Source organism: Apostichopus japonicus, chromosome 7, assembly GCF_037975245.1.
Source record: "Apostichopus japonicus isolate 1M-3 chromosome 7, ASM3797524v1, whole genome shotgun sequence".
NCBI lineage: Eukaryota > Metazoa > Echinodermata > Holothuroidea > Aspidochirotida > Stichopodidae > Apostichopus > Apostichopus japonicus.
The window spans coordinates 17,986,707-18,014,462 of record NC_092567.1 but is presented as its reverse complement, the minus strand read 5'-3'; the positions used below and the strand labels follow the sequence as shown (position 1 = coordinate 18,014,462).

General features: G+C 36.2%; 2 protein-coding genes across 4 annotated transcripts in view; one reads left to right on the top strand and one right to left on the bottom strand.

The window, feature by feature from the left end:
- LOC139969551 (uncharacterized) overlaps window positions 1-25,997 on the bottom strand; it is a 43,659-nt gene extending 17,662 nt beyond the window's left edge. Inside the window, exon 1 of one of the 2 annotated variants that reach the window (XM_071974645.1) lies at window positions 25,849-25,997. The gene's annotated coding sequence lies outside the window, so the exon portion shown is untranslated. Of the gene's footprint in view, window positions 1-14,558; window positions 14,703-25,848 lie in introns of those variants that run through there. The other variant, XM_071974646.1, reaches the window with a different exon arrangement.
- The window catches only part of LOC139969548 (lipase maturation factor 2-like), a 308,807-nt gene that overhangs the window by 75,854 nt on the left and 205,197 nt on the right, over window positions 1-27,756 (top strand). The gene's annotated exons all lie outside the window — the stretch shown is intronic.

The window sequence follows — 27,756 nt, the reverse complement described above, 5'->3', positions numbered from 1 at the left end:
CACTGATTTCTTTACGTTCGTTTAAGGACTTCGAAACACTGTAGCTGTTTTCTATGTGTGACATTTGTTTATTGTCAAGTTACAATCGTGAGCATGCCAGTAGCATCAGTGGAACTGGTAAACGGTGTTTGTTTTTTGACAATAACCATCTACTGGTAGACGTCTAATTCCTACTGGTTTTTTCATAATCATTCCACTGATGTCGAATACGAACACTCTCTACGTGAGCCTTCCACTCTAACCACTCGATACTCACACTGGACGACTCCTTTCTACCTTGAAACCCGTTTCTTCCCGACGTCTCAGATAGCCTGGGCCCGTTGGGCATGTTCTGCATGATGGTCGATATAAGTAGATTGCGTTCGCATCAAAACAATTTTTTGATTGTAGATTTGTTTTTCTCTTTATGGCGGTGGAAAATAACCGATGATAAACAAGAAAACGGTTTGACTTTTGCCATCTGAAAAAAATTCATGGTGAGTCCCAGCACGGATATTCCGACTTTAAAGACATCTATCTCCCGTTCTTTGTAGACGTTAACAATCTTCTCTAAAGCGTACAAGAAAGATGCCACGTCTAAATTATTGTACCACATTAAAAATCTTACATCGTGGATATGCCCTCTTCATGCCACCCGCGATGACAGTTGGCATAATCTATACTTCAATCCATACTATAAGATTTCTTCAAGTCACTTTAAAATGCCTCGCAAATTCAACGTTTTTCTTGAAACCGTCGTTTGGTTTTCGAAAAGCTGGTTTGTTACCTGGACGAGTTCTTCAGTGGCCATCATCTGTAGTTGGATATTAAGACTATGTCTCAGTTAACCCTTCGTTTGAAGTTTAGTCCGTATTTCCACCCAATGCTTTTCATAGAAGTTCGTTTAAATCTTGAACATCACAATTGTCCACACGCCCTAAACTTAATGGCGAGAGGAGATTCTAAGAATAGCGGACCGGATTTTCCAGCTTTAATTTGTCATCCATGCCATGGCCGCTTGTATTGGTTGTTCCATAGGCACCATCAGTAGAATTATTTCTCATTTGCAGGTGATTCGCAGTATGCAAGATCCTTCGCGTCAGCTTTTGACTTTCATATTCCATCGGATCGCACCCTTATCCTCTTTTTTATGTGGCCTCTTTTCATTAGTCGACTTATCATGAGTCTTTAAGTGTCTAACCAACGCATCTCTTCGTAGAAATATCTGTTCACAGACGGTACAGGTGTTGATCGTTTCCTCTACATCGTGTTTACTCTGGTGTCGCATTAAGGCATTGCGTTTTGAGAAAAATCTTTGACACGTCTTACAAACAAAGTCTCTCGCACCAACGTGTACACTGGTCATATGACGTTGCAGATGATATTGAAGATTAAACCCTTGCGGGCACAAGGAACACATGAATGTCATTCTTACAGTGATGTACGGTAAACTTGAACAACCAAGATAAAACAATATTGTAATTAACGTTATGTAAACTTGTAGATGTAAACGGTTTGAAGTCAAATGACTGAATAAGTCTTGGACGAAATCACTTGTCTATATATTCATAACTGGATCATGTCCCGCTCTTCACCGGTCGGTATATTCAACTATTAAGAGAGGTGTTTTGTAGTTGTGTTGCATCTTAAAGAGTCAAAATAAAATAAAACTGTTAGCAAACTGCTTATCCACTAGCGAGCCTGTGTAAGAGAATGTGTAAAAGTAAGTTGGTCTGACGTTTCGATCCTAGTAGGATCTTCTTCAGAGGCTAAATGGCAAGTGTCAACTTACTTTTACACAATCTAAAAGAGTCATTGTTTTGTTGCTCTCTAAATATATTGAGAACAAAACTTCACAGCACTAACCTATTTAATTTAGTGAATACATATTATTTGTATTATTATTATGATTAATCCCTAAGCTATACGGCTATGCCGATCTTTCACCGTTGTTAAACTTGTCACCAACCTATTATCGAATGGTCTGGTCCAAAATATTGGGAAACGTCTTTTGTCGTTTGGTGTACTTTTTTCTCAAGGAATAATATTGAAACATTGATACAACGTTGGTCTGTTTGCTACATCAGTACTACAACACTACACGATACACACTTGTTGTCAACACATACAGACATACACAAACAATTTCTGCACTCTTAGAATACGAAACTACTCATTGTACTTTATAAACAAACAGAACAGACGTATAATCTTTGGTTGTCTCGTTCAGGCATGTAACTATTACAACAATTGTATGCATACTTTACAATGAAACGACATAACAATTGATAAGTCATTTGGTGAAGGGGCTTTGAAGCCGAAGCTTTTACAATAAATCTACCGTAACATAATTCATTACAAAGTAAATGTAAATAAAAGGGAAAATAGAAGGATATGATATACCACTGAGGATATATTGTGTGACATCTAAAGCTCCCATAGCAGTAGAGCGGCCTTTACAAAAACCAAACTGACTGTTGCTATGTGTCATACTTTAGCAAGGAATTTAATGGTATGATTGTAAATAATGCGTTTTGGAATATTTGATGAAGATGAAAGTAATGAGATGGGTCTATAGAAAGAAACACATGAACTATCACCACCTTAAGTATTGGATTTACACACCTTCCTTGGAACGAAGTGGCACAGCACCAGTTGAAATTAATAAATTAAAGATAAATGTAAGAGAAGCTGCTACAGCGAAACGATTATCTCGGAGAACATTAACAGAAATATTATCAATACCACACGCACATTTTTTTTTCATATTCATAATTAAGTCGATAATTTATGTGTTATTAGTTGGTTATAGAAATAGAGATATTGGGTTTGCCTCAGGAAGAAAGTCACGAAAATTTGAATTACATAGTGGGTTGTACTTACAATATATTAGCAAAATAATTGTTGAATGTGTCAGCCATTACATGTTTATTGGTGATATAATTGTTATTCTCTTTCATTTTATCAATATGAGTTTGGTTGAAGTACGACCAAGAATTTTATAAATGATATCCAATGTTTCCTTTAGGTTATTTTATTGTCACCAAAACATTTCTCATAATGCATCTTTTTAGCCAATCTTATAATATTGGTTAGCTTATTTTTTAATACTGAGTGTACTTGTACTTATTAATGGAAGAGGGGCGAGACAGATATTTCTTATAAAGCTTGTTCTTTTTGGAAATATATCTTAAAATACCAGGTGTAATCCATGGGGACTGGAGCGCCTAAGAGAATTAACCTCAAATGATTTAATAATACAATGCTTAGATATAATTTGGTGATAACTATCATCTAATAAATGATATGCCACATCTGCATCAGTCTTATTAAATAGAGGTCCCCAATCAAAATAAAAAAGTTCAAGTTTGACATTGTGTAGCACTTTGCACTAGTATCCCACCTGTGGTAAACAAGCTTATTTGTGTTAACAGATAAACTAGTGCCAAAATCCCTATAACAAAAGATGGTAAGTGGTCGCTAATGTCAGATAATAGATGCCAGATTTCTGAATTAACAATAGCATTATTACAACAAATATTATCAAAGAGTGATGAAGATGTGGATGTATTCCTTATTGTTTTTGATATAAATGGTAAAAAATATGATTTATAATACATTAAATCAAGAAAATGTGAAATATGAGGCAAATGGTCATGCTTCAAAAGATCAATATTAAAATCACCTGTAATATAGCAAGTTTTCTTTCCATTTTGTATGTTTTGCAAACTACCAGATAATGCATCATTTAATGCAGTTATTCATCGGACATCGGGGGGTTTATAAATAACTCCCAAGATAAAAGTTCTATTGTTGAGTTTAACTTCAACAAACATGGACTGAAATAAAAGAGGGTTTAATAAAAGATCAATTCTAATTACAAAAAGTTCTAATTTATTGATATAAATTCCAACTCCCCCGCCACGTTTAACGCTCCTTTAAATCACTTACGTCTGAATATAAAGCTGAATTAAGATTAATGGGTGAAATATCATTATCATCATATGAAAGGTTGAGCTCCTGCTCACAAAGAAAAATATCATTTACTAAGAAAGGGTAATCTCTAGACAAGTGTTATACATTGTGTTACAGTGTATAGGCATGAACTCTATACATTTAACATGGTTTAGATATCTCGTCAATCAGAACTAGTTGTTACTAAAAAAGACAAAGAAAATAATAAGGTGCGTGATAAAGGTAACTATGCGATATGACAACCTGAAATAATTTACTGTTGACTCGAGTGTAAACACAGTATAAGGGCGAAAACAAATCATTTTAGCAGTACATAAAGTAAAACTTGGACTTGTCAGCAGAAACGTTGCCAAACAAATGATAAATCTGTAAAAAAAACAGAGAACACAGCAAGACGTAAGTGAATTAATTTATTGATTTATATATTCAGATATACTTGCTGCAATATAACAAACAAATTTGAATAATTCCAAACACTCAAACAAGGACAAAAGCATAAAATCAATAAGACATTAGATAAATAACACGTAAATGGAACCCTCGAAAGTAGAGAATATTTTTTATTTGTGTCTGCACGGTCCAGACAATTACAGCAAGTCAATTTAGAGTCTTTTGAAACTGATGTATTGAGGCGTATACGTTGGTGTTACTGTGAACGCTATATACAACAAGAGAAAGTAGTCTTACAAAGAAAATGTAAGTAGGCAGTCTGTTCATCCGAGAAGCAAACATTTTTGAAACTACGGTGTGTCTCAGAAATAAAATGTATTTTCTATACGATAAGGTAATTAAAATAATACCAAGGAAACACCGATTACATTTGTGTTAATTTGTAGAATGAGAGATCACTCAACCGCACCATTGACCGGTTTTAACACTACAAAAGGTATTTTAGCAGGGCTTTGTGAGCTACAGTTTGGCAAGTCTAGACCCGTTTTGTGTACCGTCACAAGTTTGAATACACAGTGTGTAACCACAAAACAAGAAACGTGCTGCATTAAAGAGGGTATGAAATGGTGAGTTTCCATGTCTTGGAATGGTTCATCTTCATTACTACAACACCACCCATTAACTACTTCCCGTAAATGCAACTGCAAAAGCCAGAAATTCGCTGTCGAAGTATTCCCTAGAGACCTCCCGAGCAGACTGTCGTGAAAAACTCAAAGCTTCCCACCGCAGTTCATATGACATCAGTAAAGGGACCATTTCAGCCAAAGCCGACCCCACATTTTTTTAATGTAACGACGTCTTACAGTTTACTACATACAGGTAACTACAACAAACTCTCCTCATCAGCTGAAAGTTTTCTCCAGAATGTTCCGATTTCGAGGAAATGGGCCTTCACCTCTCAGAATTAACATTCGTAAGATTTGACAAAATTATTTTCTTGAGAAAGAAGAGGAGGAAATAGTTTTCGAGGGTGATGAAGATATCGCTTTTTTTCTTATATGTCGATTGAGCCCCTTGCAGAAGAATTGTAAAACGATCCCGATGGCCGAGACGCGTCGCTGCCGATCGAAGTCCGCGAGCAGAACGGTTGGACTATCCTTAACCGAAACATGTCGGTTGAGCATAAACAAACCCACCGATGATCCTGCTACGTAACTTCGTAGCGAAGCTTCTAGAATTTTGTTACTTACAGTGCAAGGAAAATGTGATATTCTGTACAGTGCAAGTGCAACCCTAAAGTACTAGTAGTGGTAACGTGGGGTCTAGACCTAACTAATAGACGTTGTATAACAGGCTAGCCCGTGAAGTTGTATCATCCAACTGTTGTAAAATCATAACACAACGCCAGTTTTATCACAAAAGAAAAAAATGCAGATCTAGTATTGATCGTTCTAAAACCAACTGGCTTTAAGTGTTGTGCAAAATATTAGGTAACCAATAAAAAAAAATCGTCATTTGCTGCATCATGGAGGCCTAGGCTATGGTCATAACAAGTAGTTTGGCAATAGTATGGGCCCACAGGCACTCGTAACGTTGTGTATGTGCAGTGTATTGAACGAATCGTGTCCAAATTCTTCGATTTCTGTCATCTTTTGGAAAAGCGTGCAGGTGAAATCCGTCTTTACTTGTGGTGGAGCAACCTTCAACCACACATCGGCTAGGCATATTTAACAGTTACGAGATAAATTAACGTACAAACAAAACTCCAAATCTCAATAACTACAGAGCACTGCAAGTCTGCAACTGTGTGTACTCAGACGTTCAAGAATGTAAACATAGCGTCCCGGGAGTGAGCTGATTTCCTCGACTGACATCACGTCGCATTATCGTATATACAACAATATTTAGAAAGTTTTTATTACCCTCGAAGATTTGATCGTTGATTCCTCGAGGATGCAAGCTTCATTTGACAAAAATTGGGTATCATTGGAAAGCTACGAGTGTATAAAAAACGATTATTTATATAGATATTTGCATTTCACCCCCTCTTTAAGACTCCTTCCTAATATGTCGTTTCTCATACCGTGATCCTTCTGTTCATAGGTTTGTTCTCACATGTGATAACGTAATTTTGTTCTAGGCCTGGTGATAAGGCCGTTTTTTTCAATGTTGAACGTATTACCCATTTAAGGATACTGCACTGGAAAGAGATGGTATAAAGTGGTGACATTGGTCAAACAAGTTGAAGTTGACAATGTGAACATATTCATTCGTTATGCCGTCTTGCCCACGTCGTTGTCATACTAGTCAACAACAATCTGAAGTTTTAAAGCTTGGTATAAAAAAGGGTTCGGTCTGTTGCGATAAACTTTCTCTATATTTCGAGATCTAATTTGTGGAAAAAGATGTCAGTCCCTCATAATATCTTATTCATGCATATTTATCCACCCAGCATAATTAGTCACGGAATATATTCTGTAAAGTATAGGACAAGTTTGTCATTGATGTATGTTAATTATTGGCGAATTAAGGTGGATCGTCAGCAGAGGATGGTGCTATTGTTTCTTCAAAATACCAACCTAAAGTGAATCAATAATTGACAATGTTTCAAAACAAATAGACCTACATAACATTTGAAAGGTACCAACGTATATTGTATTCTTAAACAGTCTTGGAGAAAAGGTTACTATACGAGTGAGTGCAAACAAGGGTACGATGTAGTGTTAGTCTCGTACCGCAAAATTGATCACATATGTTACATACAAAGATGCCTGTATACAGGATGATGCTAGTATAATCCTTATGTATCAATACGAATATGTTCAGTTTTCACGGTTTGCATGTGGGGTCAAGAACATGGGTTCTAACACAAAATACGTGACATCGTCATATGAACAAGACCTAGTAAACAAAATAACGTGAAACCCACCATCACATATTATTTCATATAATTGATATGCATATGTTCAAACACTGACAACCCATTCTTGTGTATTATTTTAGACTACACTTTACCCTCATTAACAAGCAATATGCTTCTCCAGCAAAATAAAAAACGACAGGAACCCACAAAAAACACTATTTAACAGTTATTTAGTGAAATTTTGTTTGCAGGAAAGCTCCACAATGTATATACCGCGGAACAATTGAGGAAAAGCTGAAAAACCAATTGAGTGACGTTTGCGTGTTCCCCTAATACATGCATACAGTTCATTAGACCGACAACAGTGGAAATGATATGATCTATGTATTCCAATCATTCTTCGCATTTCAAAACGCTTGGAAATCACGCGGTTACACGCATTTTATCCAAACTGGCATAAACTGAACGGTTTGTTGACGCCAAGCAATCCATCTTAAAAAAACACTTCAATATTTCGATATGACCTCATTTCAAGTTGTTATATATGTGAGCAGCCTTTGCGTAACAACTATTGTACTAGTCACACAAATCCTCCAGATTTAAAAGCTCTGAAATCTATTGTCGTTGCTTTACAAATGCTTGTCTCTGTATGAAAGCAGCAGTCCATTTCTTTAAATATCGCCTAAGTCTTATTAGTCTATTTAGTTCTCTGATGGCATTGCCTTGTCATTCGTTCTTTTTTTGTAGTATTCTTTTGGTCTCTGAGTGACTTTTGTAGACTAAATTAGTATTTTTTCCTTATTTTAGTCATCATCTGGTACATCCGGCTGCATTTTATAAATATATAAAATACCAAGAACTATATATACTTTGACAAGTATACTTTATAAATATATAAATACCTATATGCCTATTTATACTTGTATAAATACTTATTTATACTTTTCACTGTGTTTTATGTACGTAATATCGAAATCAATTACCCACAACATTTACCCACCACAGAAAAAAAATGCTAACGGTGCACACTATAATACTAACATGTTTATACAAGGCGGCGTAATAATCTTGCCGTGCATTGCACCGGTTAAGTATTGGTTTGTGTGCTATCAATGTTTGAAATTGTTCATTATTCGTATAAATAGATTGCTTAATAACAGTCGATGTAACGCATTAACTACATTTAAACGTATTTTTTGATCACGTCACTTACAAAATATCATCAGGTCACAACCCTGGATTATTACCTAGGGGTATAAAATCATTCCGATTTAAATGAAACACAAATATAGTTGTTGGTATAGTTCAAGTATGGTGGAACTATTTTTTTTTTAAGGAAAAAGCTTTTAGTGTTAAGAGTAGTATCGATGCCTTTTTCCACCAGCATGCGAGCTTTCAATCTCAGAATTCAGTATACATTTCGTTATTATTTTTCAGTGACAGTGCTGTAGAAACATATTATACAGTGTTAAAAATTGTTGTTAACTTACGATAACTTTATGTTCCATCAGAACAGAATGGTTGTACAATAACAACACATGTATGTTTATTGAATTGTTATTGATTTTTTGTTACTGTTCAAAATCATACGTCTTCTGTATAAAAAAAAATGTAAGGTAAACATTCAGTGCCAGAAACAGTTGTAAGTTTTCAATTATTTTTTGTTCCTTAAAAAGGAGTTGCTGTTTATATACAGACCATGATATAATTGAATTTCTGTTCAAAAACACGTTATATGTTTTGAACGTTTTGTACAGGGACCGCGGAGAAACCTTTGAAGGGGAATGGGAAGGGGGGGGGGGGTGAACATGGATCGGCCCAATGTGTTCACAATATACTTCCGTCAAGTTTTAGAAACATAAACGGCACTTTGAGCCATGTGAATAATTTTGGGAAAGAAATATGTAATGGAAAATTTAGTGAGACCTGGCTCAAATATTTTAAGAAATGATATAAATATGTTTTAGCTGAGAATTTTTTTTTAAGAGGCGCTCCTGCAAACGGTAGCTTTGTGCAGCAGCTGGCGGTAAACCGGTCACTGATCTAAAAAATATCATTTGTAGTCCAGTGTATATAGCGCGCTATATCTAATACTATATCTAATATACTAATATATCTAATAGTATATATATATAATACAATACTAATATATCTAATACTATATCGGTATATCTAATACTAACTGGCGGCGCGGAAATGTACGATACATTGTACACAACATCCGATGACGTTAAGCTGATGGGGTGAGTGACGGATGACATGCAGGTGAGAAAGGTTTGTCAAACGTATGACAACTTCTCGAATATTGAGAGATGGTATAAGAAGGTCTCACATTTAGTAGATTTCCAGAGTTATAGGCTTATCCTCAATTAAGGGCAATAGACTTTTAAACATTGATCGAAGGCCGTCAGTTGTATTCCCAGATCTATATCGCGGTAACTTCCCCTAGGCCTAACATATTAGCACTGTATGTTAGGCTAAGCTATATCTGACTGTCTCAGTTACTAGTATTAGCCCTCTGTAGTGTTAAGTCTAAAGTAAGGGCTACGCCTAACTTCTGTAAAGACTGGTTAAATGTTATTTCTAACCGTCGATCCCCTTGGTTTAAGTTTATGCTAGGCCTTCTCGTCAATGTCATGTGAATTCGACAGAGTAGTACTAGTAGGCCTATAGGCTATTAGTAGTAGTACTAGTGTTAAAGGCTACTTGTCTAACCTTATTTATGCATTTTGGACAGCAAACTTAAATGCAAGAGCCAAGAATTTGTAAGGGAAAGCTAAGAAATTCTAACTTATATTAAGTTGTATAGTACTAATTATTCCTAGATTCTTTCAAATTGCTAAAAATCGGTTAGTCGTAGACTAATTCTTCAATTGCCCTGTTTCATAATGAATTTAGCCTAAGCTAACCACTTTGTGACAAATCCTATGTGTCGCTGGTTAAAATGTATTGGCCATTTCCATTATTTTTTTAGGGATGGGCTATTTAGTGGTCAGTGATGAGCAATTCTATTCGTGTTAAGTAGTTACATAATTTAGCCTCAGCATTGAATATAATTACATGCTTCCCTTTTGAGAACAACACATGTTTGCGATAACGCCAAGAGGCGCACAGCTATGATGGATTCTCTGTTCACGGTACTGCTGTATCTACGGATGGTTTAACAGGTTAGCAATCATACGTAAGCCATATAAGGATATCGTTGGCATTGTATAAAGCCATGTGAATAGCCCACCTTGTTTACATTTCAGACAATAATTATACATCCATTAATTGTTTGCAAAATTTGTCATTGTGAGTTTACAGACTGCGCGTTGTACTGTGGGCACACCAAATAGAGCCTTGTAACTATTGTTAAGACACTCAGCATTTTGCATGAAGGTTATGTACGTTCAGCACATGCAGTTATTATGCTTCTCCTTTGAGCGATTGCATTAGGAGCTATTATCACACAGTAAAAAGGCATACACTGAATGAACGGCCATGTGATGCGTTCAAGAGTGGTATCTCTCTTCATAGTTTCTGATGCTTTAACACAATAAGTACCAGGCTTTGAGCTGCAGATGATACATTATTACCTAGAAATAACTAAGCCTGTAGCTTAATGTAATATCTATATAATAAAAAAACACATTGAAGAACAAAATGCTGCATGGATAGCTCCTATTTTAATACTTTGTAATACATCTTTCAAGTTTAAAAGTGGAGGTGAGCTGGAGAGCATGGATACTACTGTTGCAAAACACTCAAAGCATTTAACATATTAAACTTTTTGTAATTCAGCAGTTGTGGTTGAGACACATGCCCAATGTGTTGGCATGTTTTATGTGATTGTATTGTACATTCAAAGAATTCAGTGATGAATATAGGCTCCTCATATGAACAATATTTCAGGTGTGATGGTTTACTTTTCATCTCTGTTAATGTCGACTTCTCTTTTGTTTACTTGCAGCTAAAGGAATTTTGTCTTTTCTGGAGTGTTTATCCATATGGCAGTTGGCACAGAGATAGATGATTATGATGGCCTTCACACAGTTAGCACAGAAACAATATTGTATATTACCGCTGAAGAGGGTTTTAGCATGAAAGGTAAAACTGAAAATGTCGATGATTTCACTCAGGTGTGACAGTACAGAGTGTCCCCCTGTAAAAAGGTGTCCGCGAAGACACTTTGTACCAGCATGTTTAGTCCGGTCGGACATTATCTGCTGAAAATTGTGTCCCCACCTCACAGCAAATATAGTCCGGCCGGACGAAATGTCCTGATACAGAATGTCCGCAAATACTTCATAGTATATTCTGTCCTGCATAAAATGTAGGCAATTCGACATTCAAAAGGCAATGAATTTCATTATTTATGTATTTTAGATCCTCCTTATAGCAGTAACTCGCGATTATATCAATCATTAAAACAGATGCATACATAGTTAGATGTTCATGACATAAATGAGGCGTTGTGTGTTGCTACAAAACAAAAAATAGAAGGGGAAAAAGAAGAAAAGGTAACAAGTCTTCCATCTGTAAAATATGTTAATCATGTTTCGTTGTGATTGCTGCCATTTAATCCTCCGTATACGTTGCATGTTGTATTCGGCCACTATTTTGCGTTCATAGTCCTCTTTACAGAGGGAGAGATCGCATCAACCTAACTCCCTTCCCAAAGGAGGGCTGGTACGGGAAAGCAACAGCTACAACAACAAATGATAACTGTAGGGGTAAAAGATTACGAACTTAAAAGTCAAACTTCATTGTATAGCCGCATTTCCCCATCACACAGTGGGTAAGATTTGGCAATTATGGTATTGTACTTCATAGGTCTATATACGAAAGTTGCCAAGCCAATATGAAATTTCATCCGTGCGTAAAGCTCATTATAGGACGGGAATCTAGGGTGTTTTTAAGTTAGATCCTAAACGAAATCGGCAATGTTGTATACAACACTCAGGCCCATATACAGAGTTGTGAGTGCAAGGAGGGAGGGGTTGGGATGGTAAGTTATCGATTTGTGTCCTGGAGAGGGGTCCTCTTAAATCCGTGACCTATCTGTGATAAAGTCCAAAATATTTTTGTTTGCTAATAACAACCCTAAGGTAGCTGGAAGATACTTCCCTGACCTTGAAATGTCATTACTGCCCCAACCTTCCCTGTACGGGCCTGACACCTGTTTCTTGACTTTCATTACCACTTTTTTACACTTCCTTATTTTTCTCACTCAATCGTCGAGTCAAGGATTTCTCCCTCTCAACAAGGTAGAAGGCCGTACCCCGCCCCACCCCCCTAAACCCCGTTGTGATGGCCATGCGTGAAGCAAATAATCATTGTATAGACAAATGGCATCCAGGCAATTCCAGTGATAAATGATCGTTTTTTCTAATTATGAAATTTTTCTTAATGGACAAAAAGTGGTTCAAATTAGAAAAGATATATATGAAAGATATCCTCTTCAAAAGAGCTGCAAACATACAAGAAACAAAAACAAACCCCAAAAAAGGGAAAGAAAAATAAAGCAAATAGGACAGAGCAGGTTGCAATATGCTAGAGTTTTTGTCTCATCATGTTTCTCACACTTTAAAATACGTCATTCTTGTAGAGATAAGTTTGTTCAAAGAAATTAGATTAAGTAAAAATCAAAACATGAAATTGGATGATAGTCACTAACATAATATTCTGAATCTATATCAGCCTGGGCAAAGAGTGATCAAAGTGTGTATACATGGGATAATTCATGAGGAAATTTTACTGGGATGATGACTCTCCCTTTGTAGCTTTGAGGCAACTAAATATAATCGATGCTTTCTAGAGCATCCTTCGAGCAGGGATGTTTGACTAAATAAGAATGATATACTACTGTCACTCTTCTTCAAACAATTTGTACTTGAAAACTCTCATAATCCACAGGAAGAACAGCCTTTTGGAGTTTGGTAAACCTCAATAAAACCATGCAGAAGTTTCCCTATAGAATTCCCCCTTGAACTGCTTTCCACAAACAGTAGGATTACCTGTATAATGCTTTAATGTGCAACTTGATACCGCCAAAATTTTAATCTTTATTGTGAATAACAAATAAAATGGCTGATTGTCATGTATCCAACGGGTTTGCCCTTAACACTTACACAGAACTCAACAACAGCAAAAGTTACAACAGGAAGCAGACTATGTTCGGTTATATGTTTTTTCTATGAGAAGTTATCTTGAACACAATTTCCAGAACCAAGAAACACGCCTTCTTATTTGTTATTTTATGAAGTTATGAGGTGATAAAGAATTTTCGAGCGTCACATCGCGTCAATTTGAAATGCAAGAAATATATGGATTTCCACCGAACGAATTGCAGTGTAAAGTCAATGGCCTGTCTTTGCTATAACGTTTGGCAGCCGACGAAATTTTCTCTCATGATATGTTAGAGTGAAAGACAGGATTAATGTCGGCAACAAGTTAACTGCCAAGAAAATTGTCTAGACATGTCTTCTGGGGTCTTCTGTTAACTTCATACATACTCTCTCCAGTAGTGGTCAGAGATGAGACTGTCAAACAATAATTGTCCTGAATCAGGATCCATGGGGGTTCAAAACACCCTCTGTACGACCCAAATGCAAAAAAAAAAATAATGCTAGCTATAACCATTATTATAGTAAAATGTACTATTATACATCATTTGAATCAAAGAGACCTAAAAATTGCTTTCTTTTGCCAAAGAAAAGGGGTCGGCCATCCCCCAGGATTCAGAAAATATCCCCCACAAATACACACACAATCACAATTAGCAATTTTCCTCAGGGGCCTAACCGAGAAATGGTACCAAAACTCAGTTGATACATTGTCTCTCTTATCTTGTCGAAGTACCTGTCCAAACAGCGAAGTAGTAATAAGTTCACACACTATCCAACACTGTTTTGAAAACACAACACACAATAGGTGATGTCTAGCTGTGGAATGTGGTCTTAATTATTTACTCATCATTTGTTTGAACAAATAAACTGTGTCTGCTTCAGTGAAACAGTTCCAGGAAAAATCTCTTTTTGGGGATGTAGAACAAATAAAGACAATTGTCTGGCTATATGCCAGAGGGAAATCTTTGCAAGTAAATATAGGTAAAGAAACATTTACAGATAAACTTATTAATGGGAACTACACCTGCAAAGATTTACAGTACACTTTCTCGGTTCTTACCTACCTTCATGCCCTTTCAATATGCTTTATACCCATCTGGAAATAGTTATACCCAAACACAGAAGTGTTGATCATTCTGCCATGCACTATCAGTTATTTGCATGGTACAGATAACATATATGATGCCATTCCTTATTGGCACTAACTAAAGAAAATTATTAAATGTTTTAGTTATGTTTACCTCACTACATCAGTCATGATATTAGAAGTTGATGCTGCAGTCTTGTCAGGCACTGCCTTCGTCTCAGGCCACTTTGAATAGAAGTCACACAGTGTTATTATGTACAGTCGCTGGCAGCTGTCACTGACAGAGTACCATTAAGATCAACACCAACCTGTTAAGAAAGAAGACAGCATTTAGGTGCTCATTTCAAAAACATTTACAAGTTGCAGGCTTTGCCTTGACGGTTGTTCTATTCCATTGCTTCATTCTGTACACAGATCTAGATAAACAATAGTGGGATATCTGATAGAAACAGGGTGTTGGTGGATTTAGGCCATTTATTTTTACCTTGCATACATGAAAATGTAACTTAAACCATACTGTACAATCGCTTAAACCACTAAACCAGAAAAGTGGTACGTCCACTCTTTGCAACTTACCATTATATGCCTATATTGATGGTTGATCTGCAGTTATGCCAAAGTGTGGCTTAAAGGTATGCTGTATTGGCCCTAAATATGCCAGATTTTCACTTTGGTCAAAATTCTTAAAGTATGTTTATTACTACCCTGGAAATTTACCTCACTGGGACATTCAATCAGCTAGTGTCATCATTTAGAATGTCTGGCACAATTTAAAGGGATATTACCCCCCAGGAAAGTACTTTTTGAATATTTCTGACAATTAAAGTGACCAAAATTTAGGGCCTATACAGGCTACCTTTAAACTTGTAAATTTTCAATTTGTCCAGACAGAGTGACTTTAACTAAAGTAAACCTTCACTGCATGCTTCCATAATCCAGTTACAGGAATGCTATGGAGACTTGTTCGTAGGTCTACAGGACAATGACGCTTTGACATCCTGTTGAACATGCCTTGTTACAACAACGTTGAAAGTTTTCCAACAGAATCTCGACATATTCTGTTGCCTGGTTTATCTATGCCAAGATGAGCACCTTCAAAGAGGTAAGAAAATTCATGATCAAGGAGATATCATGTTTTTTGCCCCGCCCCCCCCAAAAAAAAACACAATTATATGGGCTGCAGGATTGGTAACTCTAGCTAAAGTGCCACTAAAATTGAATTACAACTCTATATCAGTGTTTGAAATGGAATATTTCCATTATTGTACGTATTGCATGGCCACTATTTGGGTACAGATGTTTGTGAAGTTTTCTTCTGCAGTGAGGTTTGGCATATAGTGAATATGGCACACCTAAAAATATACTATCAGGCCTTCAATATCTTACCAACCAAAGTAATGACATGAAAATGTTACGTACAGTATTAGTGCCACTTTCCTCTAGAAATAGGCTAGGCTATAGTCCGTTAGTTGCATGTTATATTGTCGCATGCATGCAGGCCAGACTATCTCTGTAAGCTTTAGTGATATGATTTGGTTATGATTGTTAACTTCTTTGATAGGCAGAGCGATAAAAGGTGGACATTTATGATATTTTTCACAAGAATTTGTTATGACAAAATGGATTGTGAAAAAACGAAAACAACTAGGCCCTAATAACTTTTTTCATACACTAACAACTTTGCTCAAGCATAGAACTGATTATAATGTTGCATAAGCAATTGCTTGATCTTTGCGAATGAGTTTTTACAACTAACCAAACGTGGTAAAAGAATATCATGATTTGTGCACCAATCACTAGGTCTATAGAGGCCTGGTTATATTTTAACTGTGGAATGGCCGTTCGCCATTTAACAATCATAGGCATAGTGTGTATCCTATACTGTAAGTTACAGACATTTACTTTGATGCAACTAGTATATATGAGCTGCCCCGATTTGGGCGAGTTGAGTAGCCCTACATAGCAAAACTTTCCTTCAATTTCAGTATGCAAGAGTTCCATTTTCAGCCAGTCTGAAAAACCTACCTTTTCTCCGTAAGATCCTTCTTTGTTTTATTTTTGTGAAACCACTTGGATAGCTCTCACTTCTTAGAATATCGGCAATTTGTCTCACGTTTTCTGCTAACTTTACCATTTTTAGTTGTCGCACGGGACGATCGATCGACTTACTGCTAAATATACGGAAGCCGAAATGTGAAAATACGGATACTGCCAGAGTCTATTACTAATTAAATTGTTGCTTCTCTAACATACCTGATAGGGCGGACATTGTGTTCAGGGGGACACAATTTAAAACAAAATAAATAACCGTCAAATAATGCCCCCCTTTCGTTTAACCATAGTTTCCGGGAGACAATCCGTACCATCTGGCCTTGTACAAAAGGTCCGGGGAGACCAAATGCACTGGTAAATCCAGTATAAATTGTCTCAGTGGGACTAGGACAGTATTTACTGAATATGGTATATTTGCGACAGTTTGTACTTCTACACCGGCCCTACAATAGCACTTGTTTTCTTTATGGCTGACTACGAGCAAGGGTCAGTCTCGTAGTGCGAAGTCAGCATTTCGACAGTTTCGTCTTATTGGTAAGTAAAAGATAATTGCAATAATAACTGTCTTGTGGCTGCATTGGTAGGTCTTTCTAGACTTAATTATAACCGGCAGTTTTGATTTGCCTCTTAAGCACCCAACATGTAAAATTCATTCTAATGTGATCGGTAACAGATAGGGTTACCGGTTTTCTGGTTGGTTTCAATGTAATCATAACCTTTGCAGTCATAGTCAGCGTGTGTGAGTATTGTGTATGTTGCATCAAAGTCATGATGAAGTAGTTTGCGTGATATGTATGTGTGTAACGCCTAGCTTGTAAACAGTATCTCTAGAAGAGAAGCCTGGAACAATATATGGTACGTAGGTTAACCACATTGAGTACAATAAGCACACTGTCTTTGTTGGAGGTCGTTGCATAATTATTCAAGGTCAATAGATTTCAAATTGTGATATAAAACGATATTTCAAGAAAGAAGGCTTGGACCAATCATAGTTTATAGTGTTGTAAGCCTACCGCAATGAGGGAAAAAAAGCCTACGGATGTTTGAGACATATCTTCAGCAGAGCTAGCCCTTACTCAAAATCCATATAGGGCCCATATATATGGCAATTTGTATCTGGCCCATATCTGTGCCATATATGGAATTTATATCTGGCCATATTAAGAATCGGGCAGATATAACTTGATATAAGATAAAGGCCATATCTGCATCAGATAAAACTTTATATGGGTCACTTTTTATCTGGACCAGATTTGGTCCATATCTGAGAAATCCATATTTGGCTCATATATTGCAAATCCATATCTGGCCCATATATGGCACATCCACATCTGGCCCATTAATTAGAAATCTATATATGGCCCATATATGACAAATCCATATCTGGCCTATTACTTAGAAATCCATATCTGGCTCATATATGCCACATCCATATATATTACCCTTGGCAAATCCATTACTGTCTCATATTATGATAAATCCAGATTGAACTAGTTAAAAAAAATGGCTTCATCTGTGCCAGAACTTCATCTGGCGATGTAAAGAAATATAATTTGAAACCAAATAAGGGCAATATATGGCGCAGATAAAGCAACTCTTTATTTACTGCTTAATTATCTGACCATTAATTACATTTCCTGTTTGATCCATCAGCAGGTATTTTTCATTTTCTTGTGTCACCTTACCTACAGTATGTCCAAGCTTTTACAAATAAAAAACTAATATTAAAAAAGGGTCTTCTGTTCAAACGATTATTGAGGCAATATGACAGTCAGAACAAAAATACATTAAGAGAATGAAATATCCTTGCATGATAAAATGCTCCACGAATAAATTGGTACTTGAAAGCCTGCTTCATGACAAAATGCCCATCACTCTGCCGTCTCTAGGCTGTCTTCAGTCTCTGCAAGGTCTGCGAGTCCTTTCATCGACACAATTTTCAAAACAATGACGAAGACATAAAGTTGGGATAACTTTATTCCCAGCACATTCCAAACCCAATTGTGTATATAACTTTTTGTGACACATAGTTTTATATATGACTCACAATGCTTCCAACTAGAAAGAGATTTCAAAATCATTTCAAATTGTGTCTGAAAAAAACCCATCTCCAGACAATTAGACCCAAAAAAAGCTGGGCTTAATTGGAGGTAAAGATCAACTTATTTTGGACTTACGAATCTGCAGTTTTGGCCTCAAACATATCACTCAAAAAGCTCCTTGCTGTTACCTAATCCGACTGCTATGGTCATAAAATGACCGCTGTTCAAAAATAATACTTGAAGGTTGAGTTCTGTATTCTTCTGTGGTCCTGTAGAGGTTGATACTAAATTGCATTGTACTATTCCTTTATTTATTATATTTGCTTTAGTAAATAAGTTCCAGGAGGGCGATATATGTTCCATTCAGTATCGAAGTTCAGTCCCAAAATGTGTTGTTTCCATCCGTTCCCAAAAATTTCTTCCTTACTTCTGACTGTTCAGTTCACTATAGAATCCTTTGCCAATGTCCTAACTCAATAGGTTATTTTTTACGAATCGCCATCACCCTTCCTTAATGTACCAATCCTTTCTATTAAATTTCCTTCTGTTCTTTACCCCTACCATGTGTAAACTGTTTTTCCTATCTCACTCCCAGAGTATCAATACACATATGTCCTTTGTTCCAAAGAAGGTTTTCACACCATGGAGGTCTGTTTTTACCTCCATGTTCACACTTAATTACCCTCTGAGTCATCCTTTTTCAATCAATGACCCTGTGGTTACCCAGCAACCCAGATAGATCAAGAAGCCGATTTATACCCCCTTTGACTTAGTGTGCACTGTAAGTGCTTTACCATTGAAATATGTGCAGTACCAAAAATTCAACAATATAGGGCAATGTAAATCTCTATGAAAATACACTAAGTAAGAGCATACAGTCTTACATGTATATCCATTTATATCTGGCTTAATATGGCCAGATAAAACTTTATCTGCATATCTGGATAGACTCTATGTCCAGTTATATCTGGCTTTATATCTTTATTAGGCCAGATAAAACTTGATATGCCTATCTGGATTGACTCTATATCCAGTTATATCTGGCTTTATATGGCCATATCAAACTTTACATGGATATCTGGCTTACAATTATATCAAGATATATCTGGCTTTATATGGCAATATCAAACGTTATATGCATATCTGGCTTACAATTATATCAAGATATATCTGGCTTTATATGGCCATATCAAACTTGATATGCATATCTGGCTTACATTATATCAAGATATATCTGGCTTTATATGGCCATATCAAACTTGATATGCATATCTGGCTTACAAGTATTTTAAGATATATCTGGCTTTATATGGCAATATCAAACTTTATATTGATATCTGGCTTAAAATTATATCAAGATATATCTGGCTTTATATGGCCATATCAAACTTTATATGCATATCTGGCTTACAATTATATCAAGATATATCTGGGTTTATATGGCCATATCAAACTTGATATGCATATCTGGCTTACATTATATCAAGATATATCTGGCTTTATATGGCCATATCAAACTTGATATGCATATCTGGCTTACAAGTATTTTAAGATATATCTGGCTTTATATGGCAATATCAAACTTTATATTGATATCTGGCTTAAAATTATATCAAGATATATCTGGCTTTATATGGCCATATCAAACTTTATATGCATATCTGGCTTACAATTATATCAAGATATATCTGGGTTTATATGGCCATATCAAACTTGATATGCATATCTGGCTTACATTATATCAAGATATATCTGGCTTTATATGGCCATATCAAACTTGATATGCATATCTGGCTTACAAGTATTTTAAGATATATCTGGCTTTATATGGCAATATCAAACTTTATATGGATATCTGGCTTAAAATTATATCAAGATATATCTGGCTTTATATGGCCATATCAAACTTTATATGCATATCTGGCTTACAATTATATCAAGATATATCTGGCTTTATATGGCCATATCAAACTTGATATGCATATCTGGCTTACAAGTATTTTAAGATATATCTGGCTCTATATGGCCATATCAAACTTTACATGGATATCTGGATTACAATTATATCAAGATATATCTGGCTTTATATGGCCATATCAAACTTTATCTATCCAGATATAGCCAGATATAAAACCAGATATGGAATTTGAGTAAGGGAGGTCAAATTGTGAAACCATGTAAACCCAATGCAGAACTCAAAAAGGGATGTTTTAACCATGCATTACCATATTTGGTTCATAAGTTAACCACAATGAGTAACAGATGCCTATTGTTTTTTGTAGCTAAGTCAAAGTTTGGAGATCTTGTAAATATTGTAAGTCGAGCATGCTTAGAAACTTGGTGTGTATTTGCCCAGTTAGCAAGGGTTCATAACTTATCCATAGTTTTCTGTTTCAGATTTTTGTTTTTGTCTATTTTTGTTGCTGGTGAGGAGGGCTGGGGGGGGGGGTCGTAAGGCAATTTATCTCAATTAATGAGCTCAAAGCAAATTTTGATCTTGAGCAGTCGTGCCTATCCAACACTGGCTGTCATGCATGATCACAGCTGAAAACAGGAACATGTATTTAGGTTGTCACAATGTATGTAAGCATGTATGTAGGTATGTGTGATATGCGTAAGCTTGTATGCGTGATAATTCAACAGGGGAATTATAGAATATATACTTGGTAGGTGAGCTGAACTTGTGGTAAGTGCATAAACCTCATACTTGGTACCTCTCCTGTCACAATTTTCATACCCTTCACAACGCAAAAGCCTCATCCTCACACCCACGGCTGTTTGGAGAACGCTTTGAAAAAATGTACGTGTCTCATAGTTGCCATGTGACCCTCATATTGGATACAAGAACCCTGTCGTTTTTGGTGGAGGTCAAAGATAATCTGCGGTCAGCAGAGGTCAAAACACATGAAAATCTAAAAAAACCATATCTCAATAACCCAACATCAAGATAAATCATATATAGGCATGGTAGACTTCAGCACAGTTTTGGAGCAGGTCATGGGTCAATTAAGGTCAACACAGGTCAAATCTTGAAAACCTTGTAAAACACAAGATCGCAAGGTAGGTATGTGGATTCCCCATTGTGAGTACTAGAGTTCTTTTTTTTTTGGTTAATGCCAAAGGTCATTTGGTGTCAGCAGAGGTCATAGGAAGTGAGAGTATATTAAAGGTTCACTGATTTTGTTTAGTTGGTTTAGTTAGTAGAGATCAGCAGCACTCTAGAGTTCTTTCAGAGGTACAAAATATCATCCCATCATATATAGCAATGTTCCCCTTGCTACTTGGATCATCTGTGAAGAACCTTGCCTTTAGTCACAAAATATATATTTCAATACTTAACATGTAGTTTATGCTATTTTTCAAAACTCTACATTCATACAAAAATAATAACTTAATTCAATAAAAACAATGTTCATTTACAACTTTATTGCGACACTTACGACTGTATGCATGTTCTATTGGGTTCCAGAACGTGAAAAGAAGAATGAACAAATGAACATGGTTTTTTTACTAAAATACAAATAAATCAGGTCATTTAGACAGTGCATGCTTCATAGATTTGTATTTGGTTAACATATCTATGCAAGGTTTGAGACTATGCATAGTGAAACCAATCTTTTACAGTAATCATGGTAGAGGAGAAGTCACTAGTGTAGATAAGACTGCCGAAGACAGCAAGAAGCATGGGGAAAATGTTTGTAAACCAAATCAAATACCTTATTACGGGGAAAATATTAAATGGTCACACAAATCTGTTTCGTATTTAAGCTTTACCAACGTCGAGTTTGGACAACCAAATAATCGTATGACGCCTTGTTTGTCATCAGGGAGTGTGTACATGAATCTAAAATGGGTAAGTTACCACAATGGAGTAGATAAAAGTCAGTTTTGAATAAATCAAAAGTCATTTTAGGTAACAAACTGAAATCCATGTGTAAGATTATCTTCCTGGCCTCATTTAAATTATAGTTACTATTCTTCAGTCCCTTTTGTTTCATGTTTTTACTTTCCTATTTTACAGATTGTCGTTTGGAGTAAAACCAAATCGAGGGAAGATGCGCTGTAATGGGCAAAACCCAAAGCTGGGAAAACTATGTGAAAGCCTTTGGAGGATGGAGACTAGTTGGTGCTAAGCGATAAACACTGTTATTCAACACTGCCTTTTCAGTTTTTACATTATTATACTGATTTTAGGTTAAGATCCATGAATGACAACGAGTATAGGACAATGTTTTGTAAAGTCCCAGCAAAGTGTAAAAGTACCTTACTAAATATTAAATTAATACAAGACATATACCTGTATACCGAGATAGACGTAAGCGACAATTATAGCAATTGTAATATATTTCATCATGCAGGTCACAGCAAATTGTAAAAGTACCTTAATAAATATGGGCTTAGTAGGCTAGTAGTACATGTTATTCAATATTGTGTTAAGTTTTCGTTTTCGTCAAAACTGAGATAATCATATCTTGTCAGATTTTGAAGGGATCTCCAGTAATTAAAAGCACAATGAGGAAATCCTTGCTTGATAAAAGCCATGGACTTTGAACACATTGGGATTGGCAGTGCTTTGTTTATCACGTTTGACGTTTATTAATATCCAGTAAAAGCTTATAAATGATCGTTGTTGGTGATTTAAAGATTTCCTCATTTATCCACTACCCATTTGCTAACACTGGAACAATATGTTTTAAAACTGACAAAAATCATCACATCTGAAATAATTATATCTTGACAAATTTTGAAGGGATCTTCAATGGTTAAAAGCACAACGAGAAATCCTTAATAAAAGCATAGACGTCGAACGCATGGAGATTGTCAGTGCTTTGTTCATCAAGTTCGGTAGCTTATGTATATTCAACGAAAGCTTATATGATGGTTGTTGGTCATTTTCAATTATTCCTGCATGTATTCATCATGATGTATGCTGAAGCTAGAACTGCATGTATGTTAAAAACAATTTACAACACCACAAGACAACCAGCAGCAGTTACACTGAAGCATTTCACAATCAATGTTCATTTATGCGTGGCTATACGGTTGTCAAACAGGTTTCATACAACATAATTGTTAAACATATTCTCTCTATATTGTTCTATTCATTTTATGCGCTGAACCGTGACCTAGCTAGTATTGCTTCCTTTTGTGCTTGTAGAGCTGAACGTGACTAATGCTGCCACTAATAAAGTACACTTCTCTGATCGTAATTTAACACTCTTCTCTAATACTGAGTACCAAGAAGGCCTTGGTTTTGTATGTCTTCGACATTGAACTAGAGAATCGTGGTTAGATGTTGCATTACCACCTGCCCTGTATCTGAACAGCAATGCTATTTTCAACTCACAGTAGAGAACTGTTATCATACCATCTAGAGAGGTTGCTGTAAAACAGATTCTCGCACATGAACAGACATAATGTTGTACTAATAAAGATGTATACTGTTAACCCATTGACAAGTACTGTTGTTGCACAAACGTTCCTGTAGAAGAAACAGCAATATCATTGTACACATAGAACACGTACCCGTATGAAATGTTGTACACAAACAGGCTTAAAATGTTTTTATACGGACTGACTGTGTCTGAGAGAGTTAAAGGAAAGTCCAGAGAGAATATCTTGATCAAGACAAGGAAGTTAAAAGCATTGCAAGAAGGACAAAAAAGAATGGATAGATGGGCTAGCAGGCAAAGCTGAGCATGCAGCAGAAAATAGGAGATTGAAAGAACTTTACATGATTACCAGGAAATTGACAAATAGTCTAAAGAATGAATTTGCAGTCATTGAAAATGAGCAAGGAGGGATCATTAAAATGCTAGTGCCAGCTTTCTTTCCTAGTAAAGAAAGGTGGAAGGAGCACTTTTGTTGTGTTTTAAATAGAGATGAGCCACAGCACCCAGTTACAGATGAACATGAGATAGTAATTTGGCGAAAATCTGGACATGGACAAATCAGAAATTACTTTATTTGACGTCAGAAATTCACTAAGGGCATTGAGAAATGGAAAAATACCAGGATCTGATACATGCAGAAATGCTGAAGACATATGTAGATAGGTCGACACGTCTCTTCAAATTTGGAATGATGAAAGTATACCAGATGTGTGGAGTAAAGGTATTATAGTCAAAATCCCAAGAAAGGAGACTTGAAAGATTGCAACAATTGGAGAGGAATTACTCTACTACCTGTCATTAGCAAAGTTTTTGGCAGAATACTGATTGGACGAATAAGGGATGGCATAGATAAACATCTCAAGAACAGGCCGGGTTCAGAAATTAAGGAATCTTATGGAACAGTCATGTAAGTGGATATCATCTCTATACCTTTATTTTATGGACTTTGAAAAGACATTCGACTCTGTACATAGACCAAGTCTATGGCCAATAATAAATAATTACAGCATGCCACAAAAGTAATTTTAAAGGAAATGTACAATGCATTCATCTGTGCAGTGTTAGATGAAGGCAAGCTAACTGACTGGTTCAACGTCACATCTGTTGTCCGACAAGGTTGTGTAATGTCAGGGTTTTTAATCCATTTGGTTATCGACTGGATAATGAAAAATGTAACTGGGGCAGAGAGAAATGGAATAAGGTGGAATTTAAACAATGATTTAGAAAACTTAGATTTTGTTGACTTGCTATCTTCTAAATTTGATCATGTTCAGAGGAAGACTAATAGAGTGGTGAATGATACAGCAATGGTTGGATTGAAGGTAAATGTTGTTAAATGCAAGATGATGAGGTTAAATACACATAATGAGCAGAAGTTAGCGGTCTACGATGTAGAGATTGAGGATGCTGCTGAATGTACCTACCTTGGTGCAAAAGTTATTAAAATTTGAGGTGCAACAGAAGATATTAAATGCAGGTCGGGAAAGCTACGGCAGCATTCTGGAGCCTGACTAGAATTTGGCAACAAGGAAACACTGGGAGATCACCTAAAATCACCCTATTTAAAATCCTTGTATGATCAGTATGCTATATGGATGGGATGCATGGGAGATAACTCAATTAGAAGAAAAGAAACTGGATACCTTCCAGTATAAATGCCTGAAAAAATACTTCTTGGCCTCGTGTGCCTCTTGGCACAGAGAGCGTTAAGTTAAGACTGTTGCATTACCCCATGCCCAGTAAGCAATACACGTAATATCTGACAAGATACTGGACAGTGCTGTAAGAATACAACACGGCCTTGTACGTTTACTTCAGCACCACGTACACCAACACCGCGTACAGACGCAGTGGGCCTACCGTATATTTTCAACTGAAACATACTAACATAGGCTTACAGTCTATTCTGACTAACACATTTAAAAAAAATAGTATTTCTGCTGGCATACCCACTTACATGAATCTGATACACACACGTCGTAGAAGCGTCTGTTTGACAGAATGATCTGGTAAAGCTGTAACAGTTTCTCACGAGAAAATTCCTATTAATACCTGTTAAAATTTCAACTGTTTTCAACAGGAACTAACATCACCTGTTAACGACAACTGGGCTGAACAGGTATTGTGACCAAAACCAGTTCATACCAGTTAATTACCAGTTAAGACCAACTATGGAGACAATTTTTGGGGGGGCGATTTCCCATTAATTTGGGAGTTTACATACCAATAAACAACATGTGTAAAAAATAATCTTCGAAAACCTACTATAACCCATCAAAAAAAGGTAGTCACGTATGGAAAGCCATTTTAACAATTAATCGGGAATCTTATATATCTTATTTTAGATATCTAAAATTCTAATTCAGATATCTGAAATTCTAATTCAGATATCTGAAATTGAATTCGAGATATCTGAAATTGAATTCAAGATATCCGAAATTGAATTCGATATATCTGAAATTGAATTCAAGATATCTGAAATTGAATTCCAGATATCCGCAATTCTAATTCGAGATATCTGAAATTGAATTCCAGATATCTGCAATTGAATTCCAGATATCTGAAAAAGCATATGCAAAAATTCCCGATTAAATGTTAAAATGGCGTACGTATGGAAAGCCATTTTAACATTTAATCGGGAATTTTCAGCTATCTGAAATTGAATTCGAGATATCTGTAATCGAATTCCAGATATCTGAAATTGAATTCGTTTTATATCACTCCGTGGACCATGCAGATGCCGGAAAAAACAAAACGTACAATATAACACATGTATCACGAGCTCACGATACTGAAATACAACAAATAGGTATGTCCGCCACAGCTGTCGAAAGTATATAAGTTTCGCAGAATGAGACATTTGCAGCATACGCAGGGGCAGGGTCATGCATGTGGACTCATAAGCATGAGATACTCCGGGTGCTGACAAATCTTTCCTCTTGGATCTCACAAATTTGATCCGAAGTCTACGGCGTTTTAGGTCGGTTCTTCTACTCGGAAAGCTAAAAAAGCTGATGCTTTTGTTGGCTGAGGTATAACCTCAACCTCAAACAACACAGAATTGTGTCATTTCGTTTGAAAAAGAGTAATATCGTTGACATTTTTGGCAGCTCAAATATACAACGTTACACACTAAAAGTATTTTTGTGAGTACGGTATACCAAAGATGACGTCACATGGTCACCTGATGTCTTAGGAATGTTTCAGGAATGTCTGAAATAGGAAATAGGTTTTCATTTAAATACCAGTTAATTTAACAGGTACCTGTTAAACCAATTGCTTTCAACAGGTTATATACCTGTTGAAAACAACTGCTTTAACAGGTACCTGTTACACCAGTTGCATTCAACAGGTGCCAGTTGGTTTTAACAGGCATCTGTTTAACCAGTTGATTTTAACAAATACAGCAACTCGTTTAACAGGTAACAGTCGCTCTTAGTATGTACCTGTTAACCTGTAGTGAACAACCGGTACCTGTCAAATTCAAACCGGTAAATCTTCTACTATTCCGTGTTAATTGGATCATAACTGGTGTACATTATGTACTTGTACTAACACAGTTTCAACTTGCAAAACACAAATTGAAATATTTCTAGAGGCTAGAACAGGACATGGCTTGACAAAAGTAGATGGACCGGGTAATATGTGGCTCCAAAGGCATAAACAAATAGCTATACAAAGGGTTGTGAACAAGACAACATTTTGTTCTGTCCTCAAGATAAAATCACTTTGTTGGATGTCTATTCCATCGACTAATTGCAGAGCACCATAGTCGAAGCATGTTGGTTTGTAAAAGCTTTGAAGGGGGGGGGGGTGCTGGAAAAGTCAAATTTCTGTCCCCAAATTCAGGCACATATAACGGTGG